The 21,419-nt window shown below is 43.9% G+C and overlaps 1 long non-coding RNA gene across 1 annotated transcript in view; it reads right to left on the bottom strand.

Moving 5' to 3' along the window:
• Positions 1-11,765, bottom strand: part of LOC149447450 (uncharacterized) — a 45,772-nt gene extending 34,007 nt beyond the window's left edge. Inside the window, exon 1 of the long non-coding RNA XR_016305877.1 lies at positions 11,617-11,765. This is a non-coding gene — a long non-coding RNA (uncharacterized LOC149447450). The remainder of the gene's footprint in view (positions 1-11,616) is intronic.
• Between the last annotated feature and the right edge of the window lie 9,654 nt (positions 11,766-21,419).

Below are 21,419 nucleotides of genomic sequence, written 5' to 3' on the forward strand. Positions count from 1 at the left end.
CGCCCGAGGAAGTAAACGTAGCCGTATGTCGACTATGTGGCCAGAAAGTCAAGCGTGGCCAGGGGGCCCATGTTGGGACTACAGCGTTGAGTCAGCATATGCAGCGTCGCCATTCGGTGGCCTGGGAAAACCGTGATAAAGATACGGCGGTTCTGCCTGCCCCAGCCCAGGGTTCCATTTTGTCATAGGGTGCTGGCAGATTACGGGCCTCCCATTGCTGCTGCCAGGCCCGTAATCTGCCATGGGCCCCCGTACCGCCTCCTCATGCTGCTGCCAGGCCCGTAATCTGTCATGGGCCCCTGTACCGCCTCCTCATGCTGCTGCCAGGTCCACAGTGTGTCATGGGTCCCTGTATGGCCTCCCATTGCTGCTGTCTCCATCGCCACACTCTGGCATGTGCCACTTTCAGGTCTCCTCACACTGCTGGTGGGTTCCATTTTGTCATAGGGTGCTGTACGGCCTCCCATTGCTGCTGCCAGGCCCGTAATCTGCCATGGGCCCCCGTACCGCCTCCTCATGCTGCTGCCAGGTCCAGAGTGTGTCATGGGTCCCTGTACGGCCTCCCATTGCTGCTGCCAGGCCCGTAATCTGCCATGGTCCCCCGTACCGACTCCTCATGCTGCTGCCAGGCCCGTAATCTGTCATGGGCCCCTGTACCGCCTCCTCATGCTGCTGCCAGGTCCAGAGTGTGTCATGGGCCCCCGTACCGACTCCTCATGCTGCTGCCAGGCCCGTAATCTGTCATGGGCCCCTGTACCGCCTCCTCATGCTGCTGCCAGGTCCAGAGTGTGTCATGGGTCCCTGTACGGCCTCCCATTGCTGCTGCCAGGCCCGTAATCTGCCATGGGCCCCTGTACCGCCTTCTCATGCTGCTGCCAGGTCCAGAGTGTGTCATGGGTCCCTGTACGGCCTCCCATTGCTGCTGCCAGGCCCGTAATCTGCCATGGGCCCCCGTACCGACTCCTCATGCTGCTGCCAGGCCCGTAATCTGTCATGGGCCCCTGTACCGCCTCCTCATGCTGCTGCCAGGTCCAGAGTGTGTCATGGGCCCCCGTACCGACTCCTCATGCTGCTGCCAGGCCCGTAATCTGTCATGGGCCCCTGTACCGCCTCCTCATGCTGCTGCCAGGTCCAGAGTGTGTCATGGGTCCCTGTACGGCCTCCCATTGCTGCTGCCAGGCCCGTAATATGCCATGGGCCCCCGTACCGACTCCTCATGCTGCTGCCAGGCCCGTAATCTGTCATGGGCCCCTGTACCACCTCCTCATGCTGCTGCCAGGTCCAGAGTGTGTCATGGGCCCCCGTACCGACTCCTCATGCTGCTGCCAGGCCTGTAATCTGTCATGGGCCCCTGTACCGCCTCCTCATGCTGCTGCCAGGTCCAGAGTGTGTCATGGGTCCCTGTACGGCCTCCCATTGCTGCTGCCAGGCCCGTAATCTGCCATGGGCCCCCGTACCGACTCCTCATGCTGCTGCCAGGCCTGTAATCTGTCATGGGCCCCTGTACCGCCTCCTCATGCTGCTGCCAGGTCCAGAGTGTGTCATGGGTCCCTGTACGGCCTCCCATTGCTGCTGTCTCCATCGCCACACTCTGCCATGTGCCACTTTCAGGTCTCCTCACACTGCTGGTGGGTTCCATTTTGTCATAGGGTGCTGTATGGCCTCCCATTGCTGCTGCCTCCACCGCCACACTGTGGCTCCACACTCTGGTTTTGGCCCCGTGACTGCCCAAATGAGTGAAGTGTGCGGTGATTCTAAGATCGACGGCACTCATCTGCATGTCATACTGACTGACAGTATTATTTCTCTTCCCCAGCAGACTCCAAGGGCATTTAAATTAAAGGTACAGTGTTCTGCACTAATATAAAGGCTCTCTGAAGCCTAGAAACACCCTTTTATAAGTTAAATTCGCAGCGAATATATTCGACTCGAATCAAATTTTTTCCACGAATTCGCCGAATCAGTCGAATCGAATTTTTGAATAATTCGCTCATCTCTAGTTATTAAACATTGTCTGTCTTTTTTGTTTATAGTGCAAAAAAAAATGCAGAGGCAATCAGAAGAAAGCTCCATTTGAGGGGGAAAAAAGAACATAACTTTCATTTGCATGCAGCATTGCATGACCGCGCAATTGTCAGTTAAAATAACACAGCGCCGTATCGCAGAAAATGGCCTCGTCAGGAAGGGGGGGGGGCGGGTAAATCCTCTGGAGGGCAAGTGGTTAATACATTTTAAGTGTTTTTTACGGTAATCAGTTCATTTTCTGCCTAACATTTGAGGAGCCACCATAGTGAATATTACTGAATGCCAGAGCTTCTGAAAGACCACCGTAAGAAGGAATACAGTGATTTTTGACGATCATTTTTATGTGAGGCATAACCATCTGGTGAGTGCTACTCATGGTGAGAATGGTTAAGCACTTGTGGTGATGGAAGAAGTTGTGGAATTCACACTATCAATTCTACTTACATGTTTGAAGCACTGCTACTTATCTGGGGAACCCTTTTGGGACTTTTGCATGAGATAACTTTTTGGGACTATTATGTTGTTTCTGTAAAAGAGTTTTGCGCCCCCTGGAATCTATGAACACTTTCTGGTTTGTTCTATTAGTTTTGTATTAAGGGGGCTGCAGTCAGAAAATCACAATTTATTTCCATATTATATATTCATTTGTATATCTTATTAAGTCATCTTACTTTGGTGTTTTTTTTTTTTGTTGTTCCAAAGGGCGGTGTCAAGTGCTGTTTAACCACTTCAGCTCGAGAAGATTTTACCCCCTTCATGACCAGGCCATTTTTTTGCTATTCAACACTGCGCTACTTTAACTGGCAATTGCGCGGTCTCTGTATACAAATAAACTTATATACTTTTTTCACACACATAGAGCATTCTTTTGGTGGTATTTGATCACCACTGGGATTTTTTTTATTATATAAACCAAAAAGTTTGGAAAAAATAACAATATTTTCTATTTTCTGTTATAAAACATATCCAATAATAAAAAAAAACCTAAGTTCTTCATAAATGTAGGCCCAAATGTATTCTGCTACATGTCTTTGGTAAAAAAAACAAAAAACAAAAGGTTATAGTGTCCACAACAAGGGATATATATTTGAAAATTTATCAATCCTGATGTACTGGGGGCCGATCTCATTTCTTGAGGCCCTTAAAATGTCAGGACAGTACATACACCCCAAAATTACCCCTATTCAGAAAGTAGACAGACTGAGGTATTTGGTAATTTTTTGTCAAACTTTTTTGGAAAATGAAGAAATTAAATGAAATTAGTTTTTTTTCAAATTTTTTTTGCAAACTGTCACCAGCACAGTCCAGTGTCTTGATATGACTGGTGTGGTGGTGATCAGGGATACTGACTGGTGACAGCATGTTGGAAAAAAAAATTAAAACATTTGTAGACAATATTTACATTTTTAAAAATGTTTTAACATTTTTTATTTGTATACTATTTTTTTTAAATACTTTCATCAGAGTACTTCAATGTTACCATTGTAACATTGTGCTACTCTGGGGGATGATCAGGGATTTTTTTTTTCTTTTTACACTTTGATTGCTGGTACAATGAAGATCATTATACCAGCAATGCTTTAAACTGCCATTAATGGGTTAAGGTCATGACAGCTGTGAATATTAGTGATCTGTGATTGGCTACAGCTAATCACATGGTCCAAGGTGCTGTGATTGACCCAGGTACCATGTGATAGCTGTGGGCCAATCACAGCTCACTAGTAAAGGAAGCAAAGCTGTTAGGAATCATATTGATTCATAGCAGCTTTGTTGACATTGTGAACATGTGATCACATAGCGATCACATGATCCATGGGTCCAGGATCCACTTTCCCCTGTGTGGTGCCTGTATGTGTTGCTCACCCACAGTAAATGTATTGTGGGCAGTCAGCAAGTGGTTAATACACCCACAATCATTTACAACTTTTTTCATCCCTTTGAAGCTTCAGCCACAAAGACTACCTTCTAACTACCCCAGTTAGCAATGTTATTGCTCATATTCACTAGCAAATCACTCTTGACTTACAGGCACATCCCTCCCTCCCTTTTGTCTCCCTGTCTCTTCTATAGAGAGAGACAGTACTCCAGGACAGTTACAAGCCAGTCATGTGAGTTGAAATCAGAATCCTCCTCATGTGTCAGATGTTCTAGTTCTTCCTTTTAAATAACCAGACTTCTAGCAATTGTGTGTATGCCTTTTAATTTTGTACAAGTGCATATTATTTTATCCTTGCTCACTTAAGTTACAACAAACTTTATCCAGACTATGAGTATTGGTCCTCCATACTTTAGTTGCTCTATAATCTTGTTTGAGGCCCCGTTTCCACCCAAATTCTCCCACATCTGTAACTTTTGGACATCACATCATTTACCCATATAGCTGAGATGCTTTTGGTCAATGCAGTCACAAGGCTAACATACGCTTCCCACTTTGTGAAGTTAGGGGGTACCTTCTTTGTGAGTAAAATATATAAACAGTGCAGCGCTATAATTGCCCTATCCACATCCTTAAATAGAAAATGGCACAAGTGCTGTGAGTCTTCCCAGTAATATAAGTCCGTCTTGTAATGTGAGACACACACACACAAAAAATCATGCAGGTGCTCCCAGCTTCAAGCGTGAATCCACAATGACAGGGGTGCCCCCTCACCTTCCTGCCTAGGCCCCACAGGAAAAATGAGCCAGACAATTGCCTCTTAGGTGATCCTCCCACAACACCTTGGGGGTCTCTTCAGCAATGGTGGTGGTACTTCCTCCTCTGGTGGGTACTGATTTCCACTAGGTGCCTCCAGATAATTAATACGCTCTTACTCCATAAACACCCCACATAAGACAAAGAAAGAGATCCACATAGTGTAAAACTGCAACACCTTTATTGATGCCACACTGATAATATTACTCACATTTGCGTGGTTAGACATAGGCATTTACACCACACCATGGGTGTACTAGCTTGTGTGGATCCTCACTAGGAAAAAAGGTGGACCAAGATGGCGCCGACGCCGGAACTGACGTCACCGTGCGGTCCGTTAGGCTCCTCCCACTGGCGTATCTACGCGTTACGTCACGGTTAATAGCACGTGACTTCCTCAGGATATATCCTGAGGAAGACCAGATCTCATACACAACAGGTTTTAGTACTGGATGCACTGGAAAAGTATGAACAGGTTTGGGGCTTTTAAAGGAGCCCATACTGACAATTGTAGAGAATTCAGACAATTCAGTCTGTATGATTATAACCATTTGCACTGCATCGATAAGGAACTACAGTATAGTATATCCCTACCCATAGGAGTTATGTTCACAGAAGAAATCTCTTTCTGTAAAACTGCAGAAGCCTCTGCAGCTTGTGAACCCTGTGGTCTGAGTCAGCTTTCATGACAGATATTTTGCCCTTGAATTCTGCCATACCTGCAAACAATTCAGCCCTAGGAAACACAGAGAAGGGACAGGACATACACTTTGGGAATGTGTGGGCTTAAGCAGGAAACAGTGATCAGGCTATTTGTGTCAGGACCTTTAGAAATTCTTCAAGCTTTCCTAGAACAGTTAGTGGATTGTGAGCTGGAAAGGCCAGCAGGACCACTTTATTTTGTGCTTAGGAAGGTAACTAACAGTATGCAAGTGTGATAATATGTGAAAGGGTTACCTACAGACCAGGTGCAGAGCAGGAGGGATTAATGGCTGTCTATGACTAGAATACTGTAGGCAGGCAGGGCCAGGGCCTTGTGGGTAGACGCTAGAAGTTGACCTCGTGGGGAGGAAAGGCAGACGTATGCATGCTGTGCAGTTTTGGTTCAATACCTTGGCAGCAAGAATACATACATAGACTACAGTGGCGCAGATGCCATAGGAGGATGTGGAACATTGCGGCATTTCAGCCCTTCCATTAAGCCAGACAACAGATTTAAAAAAGGTATTGGGACCCTTAAAGCTAACCTTCACCTAAAATGTGAAGCTCCCCCACAGGGGCAGACTGACCATTTGGAAACTCGGGCAGTGACCGAGGGCCCGGGGTCAGTAGGGGGCCCCATGAGATGCCCCTGGTACCTTTTTCATAGGCTTTTTTGAGTTTGAGCAAGGACACAGGGGCCCCATGATCCCCTATTGCCCGGGGGCCCCATGATTTGTCAGTCCGCCCCTGCTCCCCCAATCCTCCTCCTTCCCCTCTCTTCTGCCTGTTTGTTTTCTTATCTTACAAGAAACTTTTAGTGCTTGTCCCTAAAGATAATTTCACAGGAACTGTCGTGATCTGCTCTGGAAAACCCTGTACTAACGGATTATTGGACGATTGCTCAGAAAACATTTTTTCTGTTCCCTTTTCTCATCATACTAGGCTTTAGCATTCTCTTGTGTGATTATTTCACACAATAGAATGATTCAAATCTTTTTAAAAAAACACAAAAAAAACCCTAAAACAAATGATGAACTTTGGAAGTAACTGTACCTGCAAACTGGAGGAAAGAGTCCTGCTTCAGGACTCAATGGCTTCGTACTTTGACTATATCATAAAATAATCAGAATGGTGCAACAAAGCTGCCTTCTTTTGTTCTTGGCTAAAAAAACAAAATCATGCTTAGAATATGACTAAACTCTTAGTTGTGTGACTATTTTCCAAAATGGATTGATTACAATATTGGGGAAATAAAGAAAATCTGCAGTCTGGAGATTCCTGTACTTGCAAATTAGAGGTCTATCAGAATATGACTCTTTTACTCTAATAGTTACCTATATTTGGCCAAGGCTAGAACATGTGACGTGGATAGGGCTGAGAGGGTGGTGTGATATTGAACATCAGAACCTTAAACATCATAAATAATACATGATGACAAAAATTATTTTTGTTGAAGCGTTATGGCCATAAGTGGTAGTAAACTGTAAAAAAAACAAACAAAAAAGCAAACTAGTCCCTCTTCAGGTTAATGCCATACTGCGCTAGTATGCACCACATACTTGCACATTATGACAGGCTTACCTATAAAAGGGATATCTCCAGTGGCACTCTGTCATTGCTAACATGGATTCCATTTTCACCTGGTCTTTCTTTCAGGGTTTGCGGGCTCCGGCCTTTTGGGTGGCTGAGCCACGATGACATCACTCACATGCATACATACAGGAGTCATGGTCATGGCACAGCACTTTCAATGGATGGCACACTCAAACATGCCATCCATTCACAGGCAGCTACACATCTGAATATCACATAAACGGTGCACATTTAGGAGATTATATCTGTACCTACAGGGAAGACTTATTATTGGCTTACCTGTAGGTACAAGTTAAAAAGCAGAGCTTACTGCCACTTTAAATATCAAGATAATAACAACATAATTTAGACACCAATTCTTCAAAAACATACAAGAATTATAATACAACTATTAGGCCCTATTCACACTTGGGCGTAGCAGAAAACAAGCATTCCTGCCAATGTTTCTGCAAACATGCAAAAAAACACACCAAAACACAGAACATGGTTGTGGTGCCATTATTTCTTAATCTCCTAGTAAATAAATAGATAAATCTACTTTTAAAACAAATGAATATGTAAGCAAGTGCAGCGCTGAAGTTACAGATAAATAAAGTGGAACAGTAAAGTGCATCACATAAAAAATATATCACTAACGAGAAAACAATAAAAATCAAATAGAGAGTGCAGCAAATGTTCAGTAAATCAAATGATAAAATGGAACAGTAAATGCATCAAAAGCTGAATGGATAAGGCTGAACAGCAAAGTGCATCATATAAGAGTGCAAAAACCGTCAAGTGAATCAACTTCAATAAATATAAAATGCCTCATAAATATATAGGTCATGTGATGATGTCCGTAGTAATGCGTAATATCAAATGCAATATAGATAAAAATATTACAGAATTATACAGATGATAAAACTGATAATGTCCGTGATTGGGTGTGATCCACGTAAATGTCCGTGAAACAAGGTGCAGTGAAATAAAGTGCTGGGTGCAAGGATGATAATAATCACGCAGGAGAATCCACCACCTCTAATGGATGTACATTCAGCAGAATGAAACTGGTAACAGGCATTTCAAACATAACACATCTTGAGGTAGGGGCAGCAAAGAGGTTAGCGGCAGCATGACGTCAGCAAGAGGCCCTGATGCGTTTCGTGCGCATACACGTCTTCAGGGGTACGCCCTGGGAGACAAAACGCGTCGGGTGGAGCCTGTTGTTGACGTCACTCCGCTGCTGCCGAAGGACGGAGCTGCGGCCATTTTGGTATTTCTCCTTTACATTTTACTATTGTCTCCACGTGGATGCTTTTATATTTAAATACATGCAATAATTACTACACTATATACAACTTTCTGGCTCCTGTGGTGAGCTGTTTTCTTCAGGACAAAGGCTTCCTTTTCATCCAGTGCCCTAGATGACATTCCATCTGAACCTCTTGGCTGCCCCCTACCTCAAGATGTGTTATGTTTGAAATGCCTGTTACCAGTTTCATTCTGGTGAATGTACATCCATTAGAGGTGGCGGATTCTCCTGCGTGCGTGATTATTATCACACTTGCACCCAGCACTTTATTTCACTGCACCTTATTGTTTCACAGACATTTACATGGATCACATCCAATCACGGATGTTATTTGTTTTATCAACCGTATAATTCTGTAATATTTTTATCTATATTACATTTGATATTACACATTACTACGGACATCATCACATTACCTATATATTTATGAGGCACTTTATATTTATTGAAGTTGATTCACTTAACGGTTTTTGCAATCTTATATGATGCACTTTGCTGTTCAGTCTTATCCATTCAGTTTTTGATGCATTTACTGTTCCATTTTAACATTTGATTTACTGAAGATTTGCTGCACTCTCATTTGATGCACTTTATTGTTCCATTTTGGTACATATAATTTATGATGCACTATATATTTCAATTTATTTTTATTGTTTTCTCCTTCGTGATATATTTTTTATGTGATGCACTTTATTATTCCACTTTATTTATTAGTAATTTCAGCGCTGCACTTGCTTACTTATTCATTTGTGGGGATTGTTACTTGCCTTTTGTGCTAGCTGCTTTCCAAACATTGCCAACGCTCACCTTTTTCTACTATTTACATACACTTTTAAAACACATTAACCTGCTAAATATTTCTATGCATAGCAAGTAACAATTTAAAGTAGAACTTAGCATGCCAGCGTTAGCATGAGCAGCACAATACCCCCCAGCAAATGTTTTCCTGAATTTTTTTATTTGTAAAAATTAGGGTTTTGGTCTCCTTCTTTGATAGCAGTGTGCACTTAATGCAGTTTTATACACCCTAGTAACCCATATGTTCAGCAGCAAAAGCTGGGCATTAATGTCCTCACACTGCACATACATTATTTTGCCAAAAGTATTGGGCCAGCCCTCCAAATCATTGGATTCAGGTGTTACAATCACCTCCATGGCCACAGGTGTATAAAATCAAGCACCTAGACATGCAGGCTGCTTCTGCAAACATTTGTGAAAGAATGGGTTGCTCTCAGGAGCTCAGTGAATTCAATCGTGATACCGTGATAGGTGCCACCTGTGCAAAAAGTCCATCCGTGAAATTTCTTTGCCACTAAATATTCCACGGTCAACTTTTAGTGGTATTATAACAAGGTGGAAGAACCTGGGAACAACAGCAACTCAGCCACCAAGTGGTAGACCACGTAAAATGACAGAGTGGAGTCAGCGCATGCTGAAGAGCACAGTGCGCAAAAGTCGGCAACTGTCTGCAGACTCAATAACCAAACTTCATGTGGCCTTCAGATTAGTGCAACCGTGTGTAGAGAGATTCATGGAATGGGTTTCCATGGCTGAGCAGCTGCATCAAAGCCTTACATCACCAAGTCCAATGCAAAACATTGGACGCAGTCGTGTAAATCGCCACTGGACTCTAGAGCAGTGGAGACGTATTTCCCGGAGTGACAAATCATGCTTCTCTGTCTGGCAATCTGATGGATGTGTCTGGGTTTGGCGGTTGTCAGGAGAACAATACTTGCCTGACTGCATTGTGACAAATGTAAAGTTTGGTGGAGGGGGTATTATAGTGTGCGGTTGTTTTTCAGGGGTTGGGCTTGGTCCCTTAGTTCCAGTAAAGGGAACTCTTAAGGCATCAGCATACCAAGACATTTTGAACAATTTCATGCTCCCAAATTTCTGGGAACAGTTTGGGGATGGCCCCTTCCTGTTCCAACATGACTGCGCACCAGTGCACAAAGCAAGGTCCATAAAGACATGGATGAGTGAGGTTGGAGTGGAGGAACTTGACTGGCCTGCACAGAGTCCTGACCTCAACCCGATAGAACACCTTTGGGATGAATTAGAGTGGAGACTGTGAGCCAGGCCTTCTCATCCGACATCACTGCCTGACCTTACAAATGCTGTTCTGGAAGAATGGTCAAACATTCCCATAGACACACTCCTAAATCTTGTGGACAGCCTTCCCAGAGCAGTTGAAGCTGTTATACCTGCAAAGGGTGAGCCAATAAAATATTGAAGACTGGGATACCATTAAAGTTCATGTGTGTTTACTGTCAGAGATCCCAATACTTTTGGCAATATAGTATATGTGTCGCAGGGCAGGCAATGTTTATGTGTTGGGTGTGCCTTGCTGCATGTTCCCAGCACCAAGACCGAGGTGCCAAAAACAGTTTTGGGTCCTGGAAAATATTGGTAGCAGGTGGGACTGGCTTCTAATCATGTGACCACAGTGGTCACATTGCCAATTCTTCCTGCCCCTCTGCCCGTTAAGAACTTTTAAAAAGGGACAACAGGGCAGGCAGGAAGGAGTTAAGAATGCTAACAGTACTTAGAACAAAAAACTGTAGTGAAAATCATACTTTTGTTTTAGGCAACCACAGCTCACCTGGTGTAAGACCCAGGAGCATAATTTTATAGCGAACCCGCCTTGTTAATAAATTTGGCGCATATTCTCTGTAGCCTGTGTACTTGCATTTGTGCACACTGAGGATGTGTTCGGTTATACATAATAAAATTAGATACTATAGTAATAGACGACTTCATCTTTTTTTCATGTATTTTTCATTTTTCCACTACTGGGATCATATGTTGCTGAATGAGGGACATTTTAGTTATTATTATTGCTTCATAAATTGTAACTAGTTATTGGTTTGACTCAGTCTTTTATCCAGTTACAAAATATTACAAATTTTCCTTGGATAACCCAATCCATTTGTACTACTTTATAATAACAATTAATAACTGTGGGTGCAGGAAGGAAGCATTATGTCACCATTTTTTGATACATATTTCACTAAATTTAAAAGTCAAATGTTTCATTAAAATGTAGGTGACCCAAAAAGAATAAATCAAGAACTCAATGATATGCAAATGAAGAAAATTATTAAATTTTAAGACTCCACAATGCATTCTTAATTTTAGGTTGGCTGAAACTGTCACTGACAAAGCATTACGTCAAGTTGTAAGTACGACAGTGAAATATTCATTGCAACTCTAAATATCTTGAGTCATATCCTAAGTATCAGAGACACAACGTTGCCTTTACTGCACAAACTACTTCTCAATACACAGAACACATGTTACTCAAGGTACTTACCAGGCAGCTGAAGAATCTAGTGTATAAGGTGCATATTCCAAATATCTGAATATTATACACTTTCTGATAAGTACCTATTTTTACTCTTGCCGTTTAACACTGCCCACAATCTGCTGACTTTTGAATCAAAGTCTATAAAGTCCAGGAAGAAGGTGGTGCACACAGAATGCAATAAAATGAACAACCTTGAAAATGAAAGCAAACTAATCCAAGGGGCTGTAAAAGGTTATTGCACTTAAAAAGGAAGTAAAGAATGTTTTTTTTTTTTGACAGGCTGCCCTTTATGATGGAGGAGACTGTGTGTTTTTTTTTCTGCCATAGCCTCCACCTGCCTGTCAGCATTTTTTTCTATAAGTGTATACCGGCTTGCGCACGCACTGCTCAATGTAAGGTCTCCAGCACTGCAATAGTGATGCTCTCCTCTCCTAGGCGAACTCGGATTTAAGGGGCTTTCTGCTCACCACAGCCCCCACTTACATTAGAGTTCCCAGCATTCCCCCTTAAATCAGTGTTCCCAAAGCCACCCTTACATCAGAGTCCGTACAGCACCCCTTACATCTGAGTACCCCTTACCTTAGTGTACTTACTCGCTCCAAGGCAGGAGAGAGAAGGGAGGGAGGAAGACTTCAGTCACAGACAGTGGATGGTGAGCTCACTCGCCCGATGATGGAGGCTCAGGCATCTTCCCTTTTGTCCACCATATATCTGCTTGCTGCTGTGCTTCAAATTTCCCACCTACACATCCCTGCAGACAGAGGGCTAGGGGCAGGAGAAGAAGGAGTAGATTGAGCCCTTATGGTAGGACCCAGATGTTGTAGAGTTCCCCTTTAAACTCTAACACTTCTAGCAGCCTATGTTTGTAGAAGCAAGGTTTTTGGCTCATCTTCCCCCCTCCCTTATTTCCTGTGTAGGGGTCTGCAGCTGGTATTTTCTTATCTCTAGTTGCTGGCCAAGGTTATTTTGTAGAGTTTAGGAAGCCTTTTGAGTGTATAGAAAGTAGGAAAGGAATGTATGCCTTGTGACGTAATCATTGGTATATACCAGGGCTTAACATTTCAAGTCCTGAGCTACTAGCCAGGCTTTAGAGTTACTCGCCACCAACAAACACACACAAACAGAGACACATGTACACACACACACACACACACACACACAGACATGTACATACACACACACACATACAGACACATGTATACACACACAGGCACGTACAGACATGTTTACACACAGATACATGAACATACACAGAAATACACACACACACACAGACACAGGTACACACACAGACACATGTACATACATACACAGACACATGTACACACATACACATGTACGTACATACATACACACACACACACGTACATTCACACAGACACATGTAAACACACAAAGACACATGTACATACACACAGACACATGTACAGATACGCACATGTACATACACACAGACACATGTACATACACACAGACACATATACAATTGTACATGCATACACAGACACACACACATACACACACCACCACCCCCCCATAAAAAGTTGCAGTACTTCGTTGTTCACTCACAGATCTGGGAACTGCACTCTAGGGGGAGGCAGAGAGCACAGCACACACTCCTTGCTTTGCTTTCACTGCGCTCAGCTATTGAGCAGTCTGACGGCTCCCAGTGCCAATGACAGATCCGGCCTAAGCTCCGAGCCTGCTCAGCAAGACGTCCCTGGGGGATACACTCGCCCCCACCATAATTTCCACTCGCCATTGGTGAGCAGGCGAGTGGAAATTTCAAGCCCTGGTATATACACTTGTAAGAAGTTTTCTACAACTCACTTAGCAGATGAAAGTGGCTCGCTGTCTGCTGGGTCACTACAGTGCTGTTTTTAATAAATTAGTTGCTTCCTTTAGATGTCCGAAGTCCTGAGTTTTGCCTGAATTTCCAAATATTGCTACTACACCCTCTCATCTCTCCCATCTGTGCAGGGGGTCAACTACGCTGGCTCTGGGTAGTGTGAGAGAGAATGTCACAGACACTCAGCTTAGACAACTGCAACCAGCCCCCGTTTGCAACCTAGGCCCATCCCATGCACACACCTATGCACTTGGCGGTTGTGGTACTCAGTTATTAACCTCCCTGGCGGTTTTCCCGAGTGTAGCTCGGGGTAGAATTTCTATACCACAAGCGGTAACCCCGAGCTACACTCGGGCTTACCATGCGGCGCTGCTCTGGGGGTCCCTGCAGCACTTACCTTGTCCTTCGTTCCCACGATGTGTCCCCTGCAGCGTCCCCGGCCATCTCCTCCGGCCGATGCCGGCGTCCCCGTGACGTCGGGACGTACGGGCGCCGGCGCCGGCGGGAAATTTAAAAAATTTAAAAATGTCATTTTTTTTTTTTCAATTTTAAATAGTAAAACATTGCTGTTTCATCCCATTTCACATACATATTGTCCCTAGTGCTTTGTCCTGTGCCCTGCCTGCATTTTGTCTGTTCTTTCTGCCTGGAAACTTAGAAAAGTCCATGGCGTCCAAAAAGCGTCCCTTTACGTCAAAAGCGGTTTTAAACCGGCTAGAGAACAGCGATAGTAAATCAGAGCCACTTGCAGAATTGAGTGATAATGATTTGCGGGGAAATTTTCCTAAAAATTACAGCCTACAATAAAAAACTATTTCCATGCGAAAAAATGGTACCGCTTTCAGCACAAAAAATCGGAAGGAATCATACCGCTAGGGAGGTTAAGAGAGCCAATGAGCCAAAGTACACTTTGAATAATGTGTCCAGGTTTCAGATTGTTTGAAACCCGGACGCATGATTCAAAACCCAAACTGTCCAGGTAAATCCCATACAGGTGGTGACCCTAACTCCTGTGCATGATCATGGGAGTTACTTTGTCTTGGCACAGAATCGTGCCGAGACAACACTGAGCTGTGCATGCATAGCCAGTCATGGCAACCTTGGGTGTGGGGGAGGGAGGACTGAAATCAGCAGTTTAAAGTGAATTTAAAGCCAGCATTGTTTTAATTAATAATTTTTTGATAGAGCATTGATGTTTAAGAACATTTGTCAGGTTTTTATTTCTGTCCCTGAAAAAGAGAATTGTGGCACCCTCTTGGTTTAGCTAGGGAGGCTAGATCCTAATGGTTCTGCAGGAGCTGAGTAGCAGCACAGGTGTAATAGCCAGAGGGGACTCAAATTGTGGTTAGGGCTGAGAGGTTCTGCAGGCCAGCCCCTAAAGAATTTCCCCCTGCTCTGAGGCTTTTGGAGGAATGCCTTAGAGGCAGTGGGTGGGAGTGGCTGGCTGCATTCTCGAAGGACTGCAGCCAATCCCCAACAGAAGATTTGGCAAGGGGCTTGGACTTCCATAAAAGTGTTGGAGCCTGCTCAGTAGCAGGAGTGTGGAGTGGGGGGAGTTGAGAGGAAGATGTGAGTCTGTGAGGAAGGAGGCTACCAGTAGGTCAAGTGGGATGGGGCCTGCCTGCGAGCCTGGAGCTGGAAAGGAGGAAAACTTGGCACTCACTGGCCCCCTGAGAGAGGACAACCTGTGTGGCAGGGAAGGATCAGCCCAAATGATAGGCCTGGTAGCAGCAGCCAACCTGCAAGCAGTACAGGAGAGGAGAGTGAGTACACCTGCACCCCCTTGGCAGATAGGAGGGAGCAGCAATCTGGTGGGAAACCAGATTAGCCCTCTACTATTGACTGTTCACCCATTTAAAGGGGATCCTCTGCTTAGGAAAACCTCCCGATTGCTGGGTAAAGAGGAGAATTTAATCTAGGGTCTGAGATGGTACATCAAAGAGATGCTGGCTAGCTCTCCAACAGAAGAGACACTTTATTATTATTATACAGTATTTTTAAAGCGCCAATAGTTCGCTCAGCGCTGTACATTACAAAAGGGGACAGAACATGTGACAGAACAATACCAATACAATGCAAAACATGAGGGGATCGAGGGCCCTGCTCTTTCGAGCTTACAATCTAGGAAACACTTGTGAATAGTTCTAGGAAGTTTGTCCTCAGTTGTTGATTCCCTCGAGCATCCATTACCCCCTTTACCCTATCCCAGTTCTAAATCCCCTTAATAAAAAACAAAATAAAAGCTCAAGGACTGATTTCTGACTTTGAATGCAAGCTTGTGTGGAGAATGCAGATTGCCTGGTTGTGCAGGACTATAGGGGGACCCAAATCTCTTAGCAACCCTCAAGGGAGTAATACTACAGAATTATTGGGTCTAGTTGTCTTTCACTAAAAGATAAGGAAAGTTCAAAAGTTGTCAGGAGAAGGAAGAATAAGGAAATCTTTCTTGTTCAAAATGTTTATTGGATTCTAGTCAAATTACAATAGCTGATAGACATATGGGTTACAAGTGTATAGAACAACTGCTCAGTTTTAAAGGTCAGATTGATAACAAAGATTAACACATGTAATAAACACCAGGTAAAGAAGTGTTCAATGTTGCTCGACATAGGTAGGCTTTCAGACATTGACGGAAACTCAAGATCAAAAAGGACCTGCTTAAGAGCTGAATGGTATAAGCATAAGTAGCAGGAGTATATGTGCGGTCAGCCATGAACAGGGGTAGACTGACCATTTGGAAACTCGGGCACTGCCCGAGGGCCCGGGGTTAGTAGGGGGCCCCATGAGATGCCCCTGGTACCTTTTTCATAGGCTTTTTTAAGTTTGGGCAAGGACACAGGGGCCCCATGATCCCCTATTGCCCGGGGGCCCCATGAGTTGTCAGTCTGCCTTTGGCCATGAATAAAAAATTCACAGGATTATTAAATAGCTAAGATGATAACCCATACCACCTACAGTTAAAGTGTTAGTTCACCTTTACCAGAAACCTGCCTATGCAGATAAGGGGTGTCTGTGGATAATAACAAACTGTGTGTCTCTGACTAAAGTTGAATAATAGCCTTTCTATAGGCGTAATGCATTTATGTGCCCCATGAAGCCTGACTGGAATACTCCCAGGACATTGCTAGGACATTGCTAAGTGAGGCCTAGTCATTACAGTTCACCTCCACCATCACATGAGTGAGCTCTTTCTCTGAATCAAAGCCCCTCACATGCTCTTTTTCTCCCCTGATACAGTAGCTTTAAGCTCAGTATCTGAGAGCTCACTCCTGTGATGGTGGAGGTTTACAAGGTAATGACTAGGCCTCACCTAGCAATGCCCTTGGAGTTTCCCAGTCAGGCTTCAGGGGTAGGGTTGCCACCACATCCCTTTAAAACTGAACACATATTAATTACACAGGTTCTGAGGCTAATTTAATGTAGATAAGGCACCAATGGAGTTTATCTAACACCTTAATCAGCTACAGAACCTGTGTAATTAATGTGTTTGGTTTTAAAGGGATGAGGTGGCAACCCTATTCAGGAGGTATGCAAATGGCCTACACCTATAGCAAGGGCATTATTCAATTTTAGTCAGAGCTATACAGTTTATTTTTATCTACAAACTCCCCTTATCTGCATTGGCAGCTTTTTGGTAAAGGTGAACTATCCCTTTCAACAGAGAAGAAACAGAAGAGGGGAGGAAGAGAGAAAGAAGGACTAGGAGGGGAAAGGGTTCAGGGATGAAGTCAGGGATCCCAAGGGTCTGCAGGGAATGGTGCATATAACCAGTGTTTTGCTGACGAGCGTTTTGAGTCGGCTTGGTAGCGAATAAGGAAAGCTTTCAGTGAGGACACTTCTTCATGTGATGACGAAGAGAGAATTTCTTTTACTTTAGAGGGACTTCCTCTTGTTTCTTGCCGTTTCTCCGGGTCAGGAATTGTAGGCTCTGGAAGACCTAACAGTTACATATGGCTGCAATCACCTCAAGCAATTGGGTACTTAACAATTCTTACATCTACAGTTAACAAATCATCAGAATTCTGCTAGGAAAGGTTAGCTTAGTGTAAAAGATGGAGCTATATGTGCCGGAAAAAATCCTCCTAATTTAAAAGTGATCATAGCTTCACTTTATTCCTTTTCTAAGTGCATAGTCTCTTCTTTTTTAGTAAATCAATGCCATTTCCTGTGTGTTATGGACGGTTACTTCCTGTCAGCTGATCCCACCCACCTTCTTGCCTGCCAGGGGGAAGAACCACCCCATGTTCTTTAGAAAGAACTCCCACCCAGGAGATGCAGTGGTTGTGATTCAAGCGTGTGTTCCTCTTTGGGGGCACATAAGGAGCCTTCAAGCCTGCAGCAGGGAAGAGAAATGGCCAAGGAGTACTCCTCTCATTACAGAACTGTGAGCACTCCTCCTAAGACCCCTGATGGACTGGTCTAGTTACATAAAACTATTTTCATCTTTTGAGATATATATTACAATATTTTTGGGACTCAGTTATGTAATACTTTTTGGACTTTTGGACTGTGACTTTTAAGGCCTAAGCCATTCTTTGTTTTGTATAACAATAACATTGCTAGGTAAAAAGGCATTAAAATAAACAATGTAGTTGACATGAAGACAATCAGCATTTTAGAAGCTTGTCTGGATAGAATCCTTTCAGCAGCCAGGTCTGGTGAGTGATGCTGCTGTTAAATATGCTGGACTGGTAGTAAGGTCTCTGGCAGATATAAGTGCACAGCCAATACCCTAGGAGATTAGCACCTTTTATTATTATTATTATTATTATTATACCGGATTTATATAGTGCCAACAGTTTGCTCAGCACCTGGTTTGGATTGGGATTGAGTGGTGGTTTAGTGATAGTCCATCAGTGGCAATGATCAGGAAGTTTCCGCGGTCACACATGCCCGCTGTCCGAGCACCTCATTGCTATGGGCCTCAGGTGTTGGATGGGATTCTATGGGTTAAACCTGGAATCAATGAGAAGCTAAGGCCTTGAGAACATTGTTTAAGCTGGGAGTACTTGACCAGGAGCAAGACAGAAGCACTTGGAAAAGTGCAAAGTTTGTGGAGTCAGTTCACCAAAAACTTTTGTTAGATTTTGGAACAATAAGAGAAAGTAGAAAAATGTCATTAAAGCGGAGTTCCACTCACCCTGTCAAAAGAAATAAGTCAGCAGCTACAAAAACTGTAGCCGCTGACTTTTAAAAAACAGCCACCTACCTGTCCCTCGGTCCCGCGGTGTATCCCCGCAGTCTTTCACTGGCCGTCCTGTATTCCAGGAGGCCAGCATCTTCAGTGTGGGCACCTGGCTGTGCAGCTTGCGGCTTCACAGCCAGGTACCCACTGCACATGTGCGAGTAGTGCTGCGCTTCATGAATGGTCCTGTAGTCTTCCGGGACCTCTCAGATGTCCCATAAGACTACAGGGAGGGAGGACACCTTCCGCTTCTGATTGCCAAGGCGATCGGACCGGAAGTGGGAGAGGGTACCTGTCGAATTCAGGTACCCGCCCCCCAAAGGTGCCAATCCTTAATGGGGAGCAGTCCTTAAAGCGGAACTTCCACTTTTGGGTGGAGCTCAGCTTTAAGGAGCTGCATACACCTCCACCAGGCACATTACATGGTCATGCCTTGCAGCCACATCTTATATCCAGCAGTGGCCCATAGATATCGTATACCAGTTATTGGCAGGGAAGGCCTAAAACAGTATTTCTTTCCAAATAATTTGTGTCTGCCTTTTTATACATGATATAAAAAATTCCCATGTGACTTTCTAATCCTAGTGTTTATAGCCACCCTGTTTTAGGCAGGAGTGACTCTTTAAAGCCCAGAGTTGTCTGCTGCTGCCTGATACTGATGGTAGTGCAAGAAGATACAATAATGCTGAGTTAGGAATATTCATCCCCCTGGCTAATGACTAGGATGTTTAAAGTCAGAGGTGCTAGTTGGGAAAGGATATACAGTACAGTTCATTTTTGGGTGACCTTGTTGAGCACCTGGACTCCTGTCTGTTGCAGGGTGTGTGCTGGATGTATCATCCTCCTAGACCTGCTGAGTAACCATGGGTATAACAGACCCAACTGGTTTAGGGGCTTTTGGAGGAGACAAGGGTCTAGCCTTCTACCCACTGATTATGGCCCATGGAGGAGACCAGGGATTTGTCTGCTTCTCCTGGTCAGAGCATGGAAAAGAGCTTAGTTCAGCCTCTGATCACATCACTAAGTCTGTGATGATGGATAATAGCATGATGAACACGGACTGTGGGGGGTTGGATTATTTCTCTGATTACAGCCAATACCAGCTTCCCTTCTGGAGTGGATGGGAAGGTGTAATATTAATCTGGTACAGGTTAAATGGTCAGAGGAAATATGGTGGCCCTCCTGCAGACTGGGTTGGAGAAGCTCCTCTACTTGGGATAGAAATATTTATCAACAATCTCCCTCAAGAAATCTATGAAGATAAATAAATTACACTTTTTCAGATTCTTGGAATATTTAACTAATAAATAATGTATTCCGCGCTACCACAGTGATTCTAAAATGTAAATTGACAATTCCTGCTGAACCTTCATACAGAGTGAACTACAAGTGGCTGCTACCAATAAAAGTGCTCACATTCACTATGTTGAACAATAAATTAACTACAAATTGGCAGCGCCTACCCAAATAAATAAATGTGCCTAAAACAAAAGATTGATAGATCAAATACCAAATTATTGTGATACAGTCAATATATAGTTCATAAATGTGTTCCATAAACAGAAATCAGTCCCAGTCTTCAATGTTGACACTTGTTCTTCATCAATACATTCAATGTGTTAATTCACTGTCATAGGTGTTCAAACCTATCATAAATATATGCAGTGCAGTAATTCCCACCACTGTTCAAAGATGTGCTTACCTTCCAATACGACCTGTAAGAAACCAGGTCTAATAATGCCTTTCCCAACTTCGAGTGGGGCTCTGATAATGCTCCTCTATGAATAGATCATCTCCCAGTCACTTTCAGAACCTCTACACTTTCAGGTGTATGGCCCTTTAAATCCATGGTAGCCACTCTACAACCAGAACATATGGAACAAAAGATCTCATGGTGCAGTAGTAAACATCAATTTTATAAAAAATATAATTGCACTCACATAAAAGACTGATTGCCAAGCTAAAAACTTAATCCCAGACAGTGGGGCCATTGCTCCCACGTCACTTCTAGCATTCACACCTGGCTCCGCCCAAGGCGTGTCATCATGGTCACATAATTTCCTCAGGGGTCTCAGGACAGGTCATATTGGAAGGTGAGCACATCTTCGAATGGTGGTGGGAATTACTGCACTGCATTTATTTATGATTTGTTTGAACACGTATGATGGTGAACAGGGGCGGACTGACCATTCGAGCACTCAGGCACTGCCCGAGGGCCCGGGGTCAGTAGGGGGCCCCATGAAATGCCCCTGGTACCTTTTATAGGCTTTTTTTGAGTGTGGGCAAGGACACAGGGGCCTCAGGATCCCCTATTGCCCAGGGGCCCCATCAGTTGTCAGTCTGCCCCTGATGGTGAATTAACGCATTGAAAAAAAACAAGTGTCAACTTTGAAGACTGGGACTGATCCTGTTTATGGAACACGTTTATGAACTATATATTGATTTATTACAATAATTTGGTATTTGATCTATTAATCCTATGTTTTAGGCACATTTATTCAGGTAGGTGCTGCCAATTTTTAGTTAAATTCTTGGAATATTGTATGAGTTTTGTCTCCTGATGGGCAAATTGCACAGGTGGAGGCCAGTCCCCTGACAGACCGCATGTGTAATATACTGTGTGTATTCAGGGTTGGAGGTGCTGGGCTGTCTGGGGTGGTTTTCTGGATGGCCTAAGTTCCTGGCTGTTGATTAGATTACTGAACAGTAATTAGATAACTATTAGCTGTTGGCTATACGGTTTACTGTTTGCACTGTTTAGGATAATATGATCAA

The sequence above is a fragment of the Staurois parvus genome, unplaced genomic scaffold (assembly GCF_062004578.1).
Source record: "Staurois parvus isolate SC_StPar_1 unplaced genomic scaffold, SC_StPar_1.0 ptg000686l, whole genome shotgun sequence".
Taxonomy (NCBI): Eukaryota; Metazoa; Chordata; class Amphibia; order Anura; family Ranidae; genus Staurois; species Staurois parvus.